This window comes from Mobula hypostoma, chromosome 9 (assembly GCF_963921235.1).
Source record: "Mobula hypostoma chromosome 9, sMobHyp1.1, whole genome shotgun sequence".
In the NCBI taxonomy this organism is placed as follows: domain Eukaryota; kingdom Metazoa; phylum Chordata; class Chondrichthyes; order Myliobatiformes; family Myliobatidae; genus Mobula; species Mobula hypostoma.
Window position 1 is genome coordinate 140,274,034 of NC_086105.1, and position 13,002 is coordinate 140,287,035.

Sequence of the window (13,002 nt, forward strand, 5' to 3'; positions counted from 1 at the left end):
AATGGCAGATGGAGTTTAACCCAGACAAATGTGAGGTGTTGCACTTTGCTAGGGCAAATGCAAAGATACTGCAAACTGTTAAGGGCAAGATCCTTAACAGTGTTGCTGAGCAGAGAGATCTTGCCATCCAAGTTCATAGTTCCTTGAAAGTGGCTCCACAGGTTGATAAAGTGGATAAGAAGTCTTACGCTTGCATTTATTAGTCAAGGCCTTGAATTCAAAAGTTAAGAGGTTATGTTGCAACTTAATAAAATTCTGGTTAGGCCACATCTGGAGTATTGTATACGGTTCTGGTTGCCCCACTATAGGAAGGATGTTGAGGCTTTGGAAAGGGTGTAGAAATGGTTTACCAGGATGCTGCCTGGTTTAGAGGGCATGTGTTATTATGAGAGGCCGGAGAAACTTGGCTTGTCTTCTCTGGAGCGGCAGGGGCTGAGGGGAGATCTGATCGAAATTCATAAGATTATGAGAGGCATAGATAGAGTAGACAGGGAATATGTTTCCCAGTGTTGAAATGTCTAATACCAAAGAGCATGCATTGAAGTGAGAGGGGGTAGGTTTGAAGGGGATGTGAGGGGTAAGTTTTTAACTCAGAGAGTGGTGGATGCCCGAAATGTGCTGCCTGGTATGGTGGTAGAGGCAAATACATGAGAGGCATTTAAGAGAAATGTAGATAGACACGTGGATGGAGGGATCTGGACATGAGTTGGCAGGAGGGGTCAGTGTTTGGGTGTTTTTGATTTGCTGATCAGCTGGTTCAGCACAACATTGTGGACCGAATGGGCTGTTCCTGTGGTGAACTGTTCTAAGTTCTAAGAAATATAAGGAAATAAGTGGTGTAAAAAGAGAGCAAAAAGTGAGGTAATGATCATGGGTCCCTGCACCATTCAGAAATCTAATGGCAGAGGGGAAGAAGCTGTTCCAAAAACATTGACTGTGGGTCCAGGCTCCAGCACCTCCTCCTGATGGTAGCAATGAGAAGAGGGCCTGTCCGGGATAGCGGGAGTCCTTAGTGATGGGAGCCACCTTGTTGAGGCATGACCTATTGAAGGTATCCTCAGTGCTGGAGAGGCTGGTGCCCATAATGGAGTTGGCTGTGTTTACAACCCTCTGCTGCTTTTTTCATCCTGCGCATTGGTGCCTCCATATCAGCTAATGATGCAACCAGGCACAATGCTCCCCATGGTGCATCTGTAGAAATTTGCTCCGGTCTTTGGTGACATACCAAACTTCCTCAGACTCCCAATGAAGTATAACCATTGCTATGCCTTCTTTGTAATTGCTTTGATCTTTCGAGCCCAGGATAGGTCTTCAGAATACCGCAGTTTGAGCTCAAGCCTGGCTGCCCTATCCCTCATGCACGGACCCAACCTTAGCTAAGTCGGAAGAGCCCTACTACATGGGTCAGGTTAGATGTGTATTTTGCTAAGAACCTTGGGTTGAGCCATGCCTTTCCATCCAGCTCAATACCATCTCCAGGTCAAGGTGATCTACTTACTGTCACCCCGTGTGTCCGCTGTCCCTGATCAACATCAATGTATGTGCAGTACATCAAGTGTCCTCTTCTCTACGAATGTCTCCGGGTCAGGTAGGAAGAAGTACATGGGCCCTGGGATGGGGTTAGTTGGCCCAAAGATTTTAGATTATACCCAGCAGACCTCAAAAGATCTCTATACAAATCTCTGTGCTGGTGTTCAGATAAGACGTTGAAACAAGCTCCATCTGCCCTCTCAGATATATAAAGGACCCAAATTCACTCCAATACCACCACACTCATCCAGGACATGCTCCCTTATCATTACTACCATCAAGGAGGAGATGCAGGAGCCTGAAGACACACACTTAATGTTTTGGTGACAGCTTCTTCCCTCTGCCATCAGATTTCCGAATGGACAATGAACCGACCTATGAATACTACCTCACTATTTTTGCCTGCTTTTTGCACTAATTACTTAATTCAAATGTTAAAATATTTAATTATTGTAATTTATAGTTCTCATTTATGTATTGCACCGTAATGCAGCTGCAAAAAAACCCCATCAGATTCTGATTCACAAATCTCTCAAGAAATACTTGCAGCCCATTACAGTAGCTTTCCTACAAGTAATTTTAAATTGATGTGTTTGTACCAACGTTCAAATTCAAAGTAAAAGTTCTGATCAAAGTTTATGATCAAAGTATATATATGTCATCATATTCAACCCTGAAATTCATTTTCTTGTAAATAATTACCATAATATAATCCATGAAAGACTGCACCAACATGGGCATTCAACCAGTGTGCAAACTGGACAAATACAGAAAGAAAGAAAGAAAGAGAGGAGGAAAGAGAGAAGGAAAGAAGAAAGAAAGAAAGAAAGAAAGAAAGAAAGAAGCAATAAATATCAAGAACGTGAAATGAAGAGTCCTCAAAAGTGAAACCATAGGTTCAGAGAGCAGTTGATGATAGGGCAAGTGAAAATGAGTGAAGTTATCCTCTTTGGTTCAAGAGCCTGATGGATGAAGGGCAATAACTGTTACTGAATCTGGTGGTGTGAGTCCTGAAGCTCCTGTACCTTCTTCCTGATAGCAGCAGCGAGAAGAGAGCATAACCTGGGCAGTGGGGGTCCTTGATGATGGACGCAGCTTTGCCGTAACAACGCTCATGTAGATGTGCTCAATGGTTGGGAGTGACTTTACCCTGATGGAATGGGCCATATCCACTACTCTTTGTAGAACTTTCCATTCAAGGGCATTGGTGTTTCCATACCAGGTTGTGATGCAGCCAGTTAATGTACTCGCCACATCTCGGGCACACGTTTTGAGACAATTTATAGTTTCCACTACAAATCTATAGATGCTTTAGATGTCATGCTGAACCTTCGCAAATTCCTAAGAAGTAGAGGTGCTGCCATGCTTTGTACTTCAACCCTACCTACCTTCCCCTGCTACGCAACCCTGAAATAACAACCCTTCAAATCTAAGAAGATATCTCGAGTTATGGAAAAATTATGACTAACATATTTCCTCAACAAGTTAGCAGGAAACATTTATCATTAAGAGCTTAACATTTCATGCACCCTGGACATTGGAAATTATTAATTAATCACAGTGAGTTATCTAATTACTTTTCATTTACAAGCAGATATCCACTGGAAACCTTTTGAAATGTATTTTGCGAAGGCACTTGCCTAAAAGCAGTTTGTCACGTAAGTGGCAAGTTCAGACTCTTCGAAACTCCGTCAGGAATGCTCTACCTACTACAAATAACCAGGATGAGCACATCAGCCTCTCATTACCAAATGACTTCACTGCTTGGTGACTCAAGCAAATTAAAGCCAAAGTCAATGCAAGGCTCTGTGGCCAGGAGCTTCCCAGAAGCATTTCCGCCGATGAGACATTGCTGTAGGCATCTGCGGTAAAGATGTTGTTGATGGCTCTGAGCCCAGTGGTTCTTTCTTATACTTATTCTCTGGATGCGAATGTCATTAGAAATGCTAGCATTTATTACCTATCCTCTACATTGATGAGACAATTAAGGGGGGGGTCTCATTGAAACCTATTAAATATTTAAAGGCCTCGATGGAGTGGACATGGGGATTATATTTCCAATAGTGGGAGAGTCTAGGGCCAATAGGCACAGCCTCAGAATACAAGGACGTTCCTTTAGAACGAGATGAGGTGCAAATTCTTTAGACAGAGGATGGCAAATCGGTGGAATTCATTGCCACAGACAGCTATGGGGGCCATATCATTGGGTATGTTTAAAGTGGAGGTTGATAGGATCTGGATTCAAGTTCAAGTTTATGACCATCTGACTGTACATACAACCAAATGAAACAATGTTCCTCCAGGCCATAGTCCGCCCACAAAACATACACCCACACCGCACATAAAACGAAATATTACCACAAGTAAGTTAATAAAATATAATTCAAAATGCATGTAGTGCGCAGCACAGATGAACAGTAAACAGCTCACAGTCCTAGTGAAGATATTAAAGGTTACAGGGAGAAGGCAAGAGAAATCAATCAGCTATAATCAAATAGCGGAATAAACCTGATGGGCTGAATGGCCTAATTCTGCTCCTATGTCTTCTGACCTTAACGCTCCCCACCAACAAGGATACCGTCAAAAGCCAATGCGCAAAAGAAGGAGGCATTCATCATTCTGGACCATCACCATCTGGGACATGCCCGTTTCTCATTATTACCATTAGGAAATAGGTACAGGAAGCTGCAGACCCACACAATGTCCGAGAAACAACTTCTCTTCTGCCATCAGATCTCCAAATCCATGAACACTACCTTGCTATTCCTCTTCTACAACATTTATTTTTAAGGTAATTTATATGTTTTTTTTAAGTCTTGCATTGTACTGCTGCCATAGGTCAACAAATTTCATGACATATGTCAATTTTGCACTCAGCGTCAGTACCTTGACTTGGTTGTCAAGTTCAGGAAGGGGAAGTCAAGGGAACACACACAAGTCCTCATCCAGGAATCGAGCAGTTTCAAGTTCCTGGGTGCCAACATCTCTGAACAACATATTGATGTAATTACGAAGAAGGCACAACAGCAGCTATACTTCATTTGGAGCTTGTGGAAATTTGGTATGTCACTGAGGACTCTAGCAAATTTCCACAGATTTCTACCGTAGTAGGCATTCAAACTGGTTACATCACTATCTGGTACGGAGGGGCCACTGCACAGGATTGGTAAAAGCTGCAGAGAGTTGTAAACTCAGTCAGCTTCATCATCACTAGCCTCCCTCGCATCGAGGATATTTTCATAAGGCGATGCCTCAAAAGGGCAGCATCCATCATTAAGGACCACCATCAACCAGAACATGCCTTCTTCTATTGCTACCATCAGGAAGGAGGTACAGGAGCCCAAAGACACACACACACAATGATTCAGGAACAGCTTCTTCCCCTCTGCCATTAGATGTCTGAACGGACAATGAACCCATGAACAGTATCTCACTATTTTTGCTCTCTTTTTGCACTACTTGTCTAGAGCATAAGACATTGAAGCAGAATTAGGCCATTTGGCCCATCGAGTCTGCTCTGTCATTTGATCTTGGCTGATCCATTTCTCTCTCAACCTTATTCTCCTGCCTTCTCCCAATAACCTTTCACACCCTGACTTACTTATCAAGAATCTATCAACCTCTGCTTTAAATACTCTTAATGACCTGGCCTCCACAGCTGCCTTTGGCAACAGATTCCACACATTCAATAGACAATAGACAATAGGTGCAGGAGTAGGCCATTCGGCCCTTTGAGCCAGCACCACCATTTACTGTGATCATGGCTGATCATCCACAATCAGTATCCAGTTCCTGCCTTATCCCTATAACCTTTGATTCCGCTATCTTTAAGAGCTCTATCCACCTCTTTCTTGAAAGCATCCAGAGACTTGGCCTCCACAGCCTTCTGGGGCAGAGCATTCCATACATCCACCACTCTCTGGGTGAAAAAGTTTTTCCTCAACCATTCACCACCATCTACATTCTAGATGGATATCCCTCCATTCTGAGGTTGTGCCCTTTAGTCTCAGACTCCTCCACTATAGGAAACATCCTCTCCACATCCATTCTTCATAGGCCTTTCAACATTCGATAGGTTTCAATGAGATCCCACACCATTCTTCTAAATTCCAGTGAGTACAAGCTTAGGGCCATCAAATGCTCTTCATAGGATAAGCCTTTCAATCTTGGAATCATTTTTGCGAACCTCCTTCAAACCCTCTCCGATGTTAGTACATCCTCTCTTAGATATGGGGCCTAAAACTGCTCACAATACTCCAAGTGAGGCCTCACCAATGCCTTATAAAGCATTACATCCTTGGTTTTATATTCTAGTCCTGTCAAAATAAAGACTAACATTGCATTCACCTTCCTCACCACGGACTCAACCTGCAAGTTAAACTTTAGGGAATGCAGAAGGACTCCCAAATCTCTTTGCACCTCAGATTTTTTAATTTTCTCTATAATATATAAAATAATTGGAAGAATTTTAATTCTTTTGTATATTTGTTTCTGTCATTTTTAGCTTTTTATGTTTCGCACTGTACTGCTGCTGCCAAACAACACAAATTTCACAACATATGTCAGTGACATTAACGCTGTTTCTGACTGATAATTAACTGATTCTGATTGTGGAATAATGTGCTGCCTGCTCTGCTTAGGCACTCCGTTTTATGCTCCTGATGCAGTGGCCAGTGTCTTCAGAACCATCTCAAATGTTCCTCCGGCACTTGAGTGGTTAGCAGCCAGAGATCCCCAGAAATCACTGGGGAGGGCCCATTTTCTCAGGGAGGCTTCCAGGACCATCATGGCCTTGAACCTTCTGGATCCTCGAGAGACCTGCAGACAGTGGAACCTGGAGTGATACGGGAGGCGCTGGAGGAACTCAGTGGGTTGGGCAGTGTCTAAGGATGGAAACAGACAGTCAACATTTCTGGTGGAGGCCCTTCATCTGATCTCAGGGTTTGGTGGAGTGAGAGGAGGATGAGGAGTGGGATGAAGGACCAGAGGTGGGTGAAGAGTCGTGCTGGAAGAGGAGCGGTAGCACTCATTGGGGTCCTGGGGCGGAGGTGGGGGCCTGCAATTGCGTTAAGGGCCTGACTGGGGAAGCAGGTGATGCGGTCATTTCATTGCTTTCACTGCCCATGGCCCCGAATGTTCTTCCTCCACCCTAAGTAGTATTGGGCCAGAGATTCCCAGCAGTCAGTGGAAATGTTCTCCAAAATGGGCTGAAAAATAGCAGATGGAATTTAACACAGACAAGTGTGAGGTGTAGCACTTTGGGACAACAAAGCAGACCAGGACTCACACAGTGAATGGTAGGGCACTAAGGAGTGCGGTACTACAGAGGGATCTGGGAACACAGATCCATAATTCCTTGGATACAAGTTCAATTGCAACACTTAAGAGCAGTTTTGGATAGGTGCTTGGAAGGAAGGGATATGGAGGGCTGTGGTCCAGGTGTGGGTCGATGGGACAAGGCAGAATAATAGCCCGGCATGAACTAGAAGGGTCAAGGGAATACTTCAGCAACTTCCCTCTTCCTTTCCAGTCTTGAAGAAGGATTTTGGCCTGAAACGTTGACAGTTAATTCACTTCCGCAGATGCTGCCTGACTTGCTGAGTTCCTCCAGCTTTTTGTGTGTTTTGCTCTGGATTTCCAGCATTGTAGAATCTCCTGTGTTTCTGTTTCTGTGCTGCAGTGCTCTATGACTCTAAAAGACACGACGGTGGCTTCCAAAACTTTCTTTACTCTTTCCTTGAATCTATTGGCAACCCTTTTCCATGGCTGAACATGGAATATAGTGGCTGCTTGGGAAATCTGGATTTGGGTATTTGTCTCAGGTTATACCACCTGCTTCAACACACAACCTACTGAAGGAACTCAGCAGGCTGAGCAGCTTCTGGTGGGGGGAAGGAAATGTCGACATTTCAGATTGAATCCCTACAGCAGGACGTTCCTTTCCCCCCTCCCCCAAAGATGTTGCTCAAACTACTGAGCTCCTCCAGCATCTGTAAACTCTTGTGTCTCCAGAATAAGGTTCATCATCACTGGCATATATTGTCAAATTTGTTGTTTTGCAGCAGCAGTACATGTCCCGGATGATGGGGAGGCTCGTGCCAGAGATCAGCTGCAGTTGAACACACCAGTAAGATGGTGGCACTGTCGATTGCATTGGCTTCTACAGGGTTAACAATAGATGCTACCGTCCTTTTTAAATGTATACTTTATGATCGCAAGATCCTGCTAGACATTAAGAACTTGAAGTATTGAAGGTCTTCTCCATCGGGGAGGAGGGGAGGAGAAGATGGCGGCGTGACGCAGCGCACACAGCCACTCCAAAATGATATCGGTATTTGTTAAGTAGGTACCGTGCACAATCCTGATTTGATGGAGACAGGCATGAAGAAGCACGGAGGAACATCTGGAGAAACTTCTGAAATGCCCGCTTCGCTGCCGCCGCTACTGCGCGATCAAGAATCTCCGGAGAGGAAGGCCCCAAATCCTCGGCTTTGCCTATTGCTTGGCGGCCGGGGCCGGGATCGAAGCACTTGGCAGAGATGGTGCTCGGTGCTCAGTGTCGGAGGGCTGGTCAGAGGCTCGAAGTTTTCGGACGGACTCAAGAGTCATCTGTGATCGGGTGCTTCCAGGGTGCTGCATCGGTAAGTTTGCGGCGCTGGAGGTTCATGGCAGGGAGAGTTTTTCTTCCTTCTACCGTCTGCGTGAGATGATGGCACTTTAGAGAGACTTTGAGACTTTTTTTTACCGTGCCCATGGTTTGTTCTTTATCAAATTACGGTCTTGCTTTGCACTGTTGTAACTATATGTTATAATTATGTGGTTTTTCAGTCTTGGTTTGTCTTGTGTTTCTGTGATATCATACTGGAGGAACATTGTATCATTTCTTAATGCATGCATTACTAAATGACAATAAAAGAGGACTGCGTGTCTTCATAATCTAATCAGCGAGGTGTTCGTTGGTGGAGAACCTGAAGGAACTGGACTTGCTGTGGATTGCGCTGCTGCCTGTGTCAGAGAGGCGTCAGAAAAGTCGGTGCATGAAGGTGGTATGCATTTTAATAGTGAGTGACACCTTAGTTGCTTTTCTTGTGATCGCAGGACCCTCTTGGACATTGTTAACGAGGAATGCTACAAGTCTGAATCACTGATTTATTAGCGGACAGCAGGGGCAGATTGCGGGGGAGCTGCGTGGCCACGGTTGTAGCAAGGACTGGGCTTCAAGCTGCGGTACTGCCTGTTTACAGACGCCAGGAGAGAAGCGCTGGAGCCAGTGTGCTCCACTAGGGGGCGGTGTAGCACGATGTCCGGGCTGAAATCAGAGCGGCCCCACCTCCCCACCAGTATTCATTCAGTAGAAGGCAAGTTGTATCATGGTCGACTGAAGATTTCTGTGGCATTCATAGGCTCAGGGTCTGGACTATTTTTTGTGCGTGGCTGTATTTTACCCATATCTTGCATGTACTTGCTATCTTGTGGGTGCTATGTGTGACTGTTGGTACTAAGTTTTGCACCTTGGCCCCAGAGTAACATTGTCTCATTTGGCTGTATTCGTGGATGTTCATGCACGGTTGAATGACAATTAAACTAGAATTGCATGAAACAGAACTTTCTGGAGCTTTTTTTCCAATCCTGTGCAGATGGTGGTGCAACCAGATAAAATTCTCTCCACAGTACATTAGTAGAAATTTGTAAGTGTCTTTGGTGATATACCAATTCTCCTCAAACTCCAAATGAAATACAGTCAGCCCTCCATATCCGCAGGTTCCGCATCTGTGGATTCAACCAACCGCGGATCGGAATAAAAAAAAACCCGGAAGTTCTCTCTCCAGCACTCGTTGTTTGAGCAAGTATAGACTTGTTTTCTTGTTATTATTCCCTAAACAATACAGGATTACAACTACTTAAGTAGCATTTACATTGTGTTAGGTACTATAAGTAATCTAGAGATGATTTAAAGTACACGGGAGGATGTGTGTAGGTTCTATGCAAATACGATGCCATTTTATATACGGGACTTGAGCATCCGCGGAATTTGGTATCCACGGGGGTCCCAGAACCAAACCCCCACAGATACGGAGGGCCGACTGTATAGCTGCTGTCGTGCCTTCTTTGTAATTGCATCGATATGTTGCAAAAGGTTATTGTATCAATATGTCTATGGTACCACTTGCAAATCTGGCAATGACACTTCTCGTTGTCATTGGGGGATCACAGTTCAGTGCAATGGCAGCAATTTATTTATAAATGACATTAACTTATTAATGAAAAATTAATCATCAATACCTGTATAAACCTAGCAGCAAACCAGAAAGCCATCAAACTTGTATAACCGTGGTTCACGTTCCTGCATTGCCATTAGCAGCCACTCCCCTGGTAATTATTTCCTTGAGATGGGACAAGCTCATATAAAAGATAATATTGTTTTAATAATGCATGTCATTTACTTAAAGTCAACTCAAGGAGAGAAAGTAAACAGGACTTCAATATTTATGATGGAACAATGTCACAAATTGTTACGAAGCCTTCACACTAGGACCACCAGGCTCAAAAGCAGTTTCTTTCCCCGAGCAGTTGGACTGCTTAGCACCTCCATGCACTTAATGTAACTTACTATAGTTTTTATTTTTATGTATTGCAATGTGCTGCTGTTGAAAGCAACAAATTTCAGGTCACGTGCCAGTGATATTAAACCTGACTCTGACCTTGAATCTTCAATTCCTCATCGTCACGCAGATTTAACCTTTGTGACAAATGACGTAATTAAAGTAAGCACAGCAGGGTCGATACAGTGATGTAACAGAGTTGGCACAGCAGTGTAGCAGTTAATGTAGCACTTCACAGGGCTAGCAATCTGGGTTCAATTCCCGCCGCTGCCTGTAAGGAGTTTGTACGTTCTGCGTGGGTTTCCTCCGCGTGCTCTGGTTTACTCCCACATTCCAAAGGCGTACTGTTAGGGTTAGGATCGGGGTGGTGAGGTGCGAACATGCTATGTTGGCATTGGAGCTGTAGCGACGCCTTTGAGCTACCCCCAGCAGAATCCACGGACTGCGCTGGTCTTCGATGCAAAAGACACACTTCACTGTATGTTTTGATGTTTCGATGTACGTGTGACAAATAAAGAACACCTTTAAATGTTTAATCTTTACAAAAATAGATGAAAAAGAAACCTTAATCAGTAGGAGTCAGCATGTTCCACTAGAACGCTACTCAACCCTACCTCCTGCCCTGCCACAGTAATCTTTAGCTCTGCCACAATTTAGCAACCTGTCTACCTCAGTCTTATATACACAGAAGGACTCTGGCCCCAGAGGTCTTTGTGGAAATGGGTTCCAAAGTCTCACAAAGTTGCAACACCTCTGAGAGAAGAAACTCTTCCTCATCTCACTCTTTTTCTGGATCCATACCCAGTAGTTCAGGTACCTCCCACAAGTGGAAACATCCTCTCAGCCCTCCAATAATCCATTCTGTCTCAATAAAATCACTTCTCATTCTTCTGAACTCATTAAGTTCCAACCTGTTCAATATTTCCTCATAGGAATTTCCCTCCATATCCAAGATCCTCGATGAACCTTCTGCAAACACACCTGCAAAAAAAAATACTGTACTATGCAAAATTCTTGGGCACATACGCATATATAGCTAGGGTGCCTAAGGATTTTGTAGTAATTGTATGTATTGCACTGTACTGCTGCAAAAAAAAAAGAAAACAAATTTCATGACGTAAGTGAGTGACGATAAACTTGATTCTGATATGGGTCTCTGTTATGGACCAAGAGTGGGAAGGGGGCAGCGAGAAGGGAATCAAGTTTGGGAAAAGGGGAAGGGAGAGGAGAGGGAGTGGGAAGCACTGGAGAGACATTCAGTAATCGTCAATAAATAGGTACTTTCTAATCAAATCATCTTGGCTGGAGTCTCAGGGCTGGGTGTGGCTGCACCCGCACCAACCCTTGCCCCTGGCACTCTTTCTCTGCCACACCCTTCACCCCCGCAGCACTCCACCCTCACCATTCCCAACACCCTCTGCTCCTGCCAGTTGTACAAACTCGCTCTCCGCATTGTGTTGACAGGTACAATGCTGTGCAAAAGTCTTAGACACCCTAGCTATATGTATGTACCTTAGACTTTTGCACATAACTGTATCTTTCTTTAAACAGGCTTTCTTTAAACCATTCACACCATACTTTAAGCTTTCCAGCCAGACTTTCTACAATACAGTCTTAAATTGAAAGACTGTTCAGTGTAAAAAAAAGCGTACTTAAGTAGGTATATTAAGCATTGGGCACTTATAATATGGGTTATCCGTTATCTGTAGCCGTTAGTCTCGTGAGTGGGCACGTGGCCAAGTGGTTAAGGCATTAGACTAGTGACCTGAAGGTCATGAGTTCAAGCCCCAGCCGAGGCAACGAGCAAAGACTTAATCACATATTGCTCTGCGACCTGGAGAGTGAAGAGTTTCCAGGCACAGATCCATGGTCTCACAAGACTAATGGATGCCTTTACTAGTCTCGTGAGACCATGGATTTGCGGCTTGGAAGGTTTCCAGGGTGCAGGCCTGGGCAAGGTTGTATGGAAGACCAGCAGTCTCCCCTCTCCACGCTTCTGATATTGTCCAAGGGAAGGGCACTAGGGCCGATACAGCTTGGCACTGGTGTCGTTGCAGAGCAATGTGTGATTAAGTGCCTTGCTCAAGGACACGACACAACACACTGCCTCAGCTGAGGCTCGAACTAGCGACCTTCAAATCACTAGACCGACACCTTGGCCACTTGGCAACTGTATAATATATAGTTCAATGGTACTATGATTCAAATGGAGGCATTCAAATCTTTGGCTATTAAAATACTGTATATCATACAATGGGCATTTATATATTTTCGAAAAGGAGACTGCTTTTTATCCTTTTTTTTGAATGTTAGATTTTCGCACACTTAAGTTACACAACCTTCATTTTCTATGTTACCATTTGTTCAGACCAGCATTGAAAGTAATCAACAAAATAATAATTAGCTACAGAAAAGCCTCAGTGAGCCTTGTAAGGGTCTCCCTACCCCTCCATCAGAGACATGTATCGGGAATGCTGCATACGCAGGGTCCTTAGTATTATCAAGGATCCCACCCACCCCTCCGGCATCCTCTTTGACTTTCTACCATCATGCAGGAGCCTCTGATGCTTAAAGACAAGAATGGTCAGGATGGGAAACAGCTTCTTCCCACAGGCCATTAGGCTTCTGAACGCCGTGTCGCATCACATTCAAAATATCACTGTTCTGCACCTTACGATATTTAATTGATGCACTTTATTTATGTGTCATTCATTTACAGATTTTAATTCTTACTTTCCCAAGTTACTGTGTCTAATATGAGTGTTATGTGTACTACTGTGTTTTAAACTCTGGTCCAGAGAAATGTTGTCTTGTTTGACGGTATAGTTCAATAACAATAAACTTGACTTGACTCAGATGGTGCATTATT

General features: G+C 44.1%; 1 protein-coding gene across 1 annotated transcript in view; it reads right to left on the reverse strand.

The window, feature by feature from the left end:
- slc5a10 (solute carrier family 5 member 10) overlaps positions 1-13,002 on the reverse strand; it is a 186,176-nt gene that overhangs the window by 14,358 nt on the left and 158,816 nt on the right. The gene's annotated exons all lie outside the window — the stretch shown is intronic.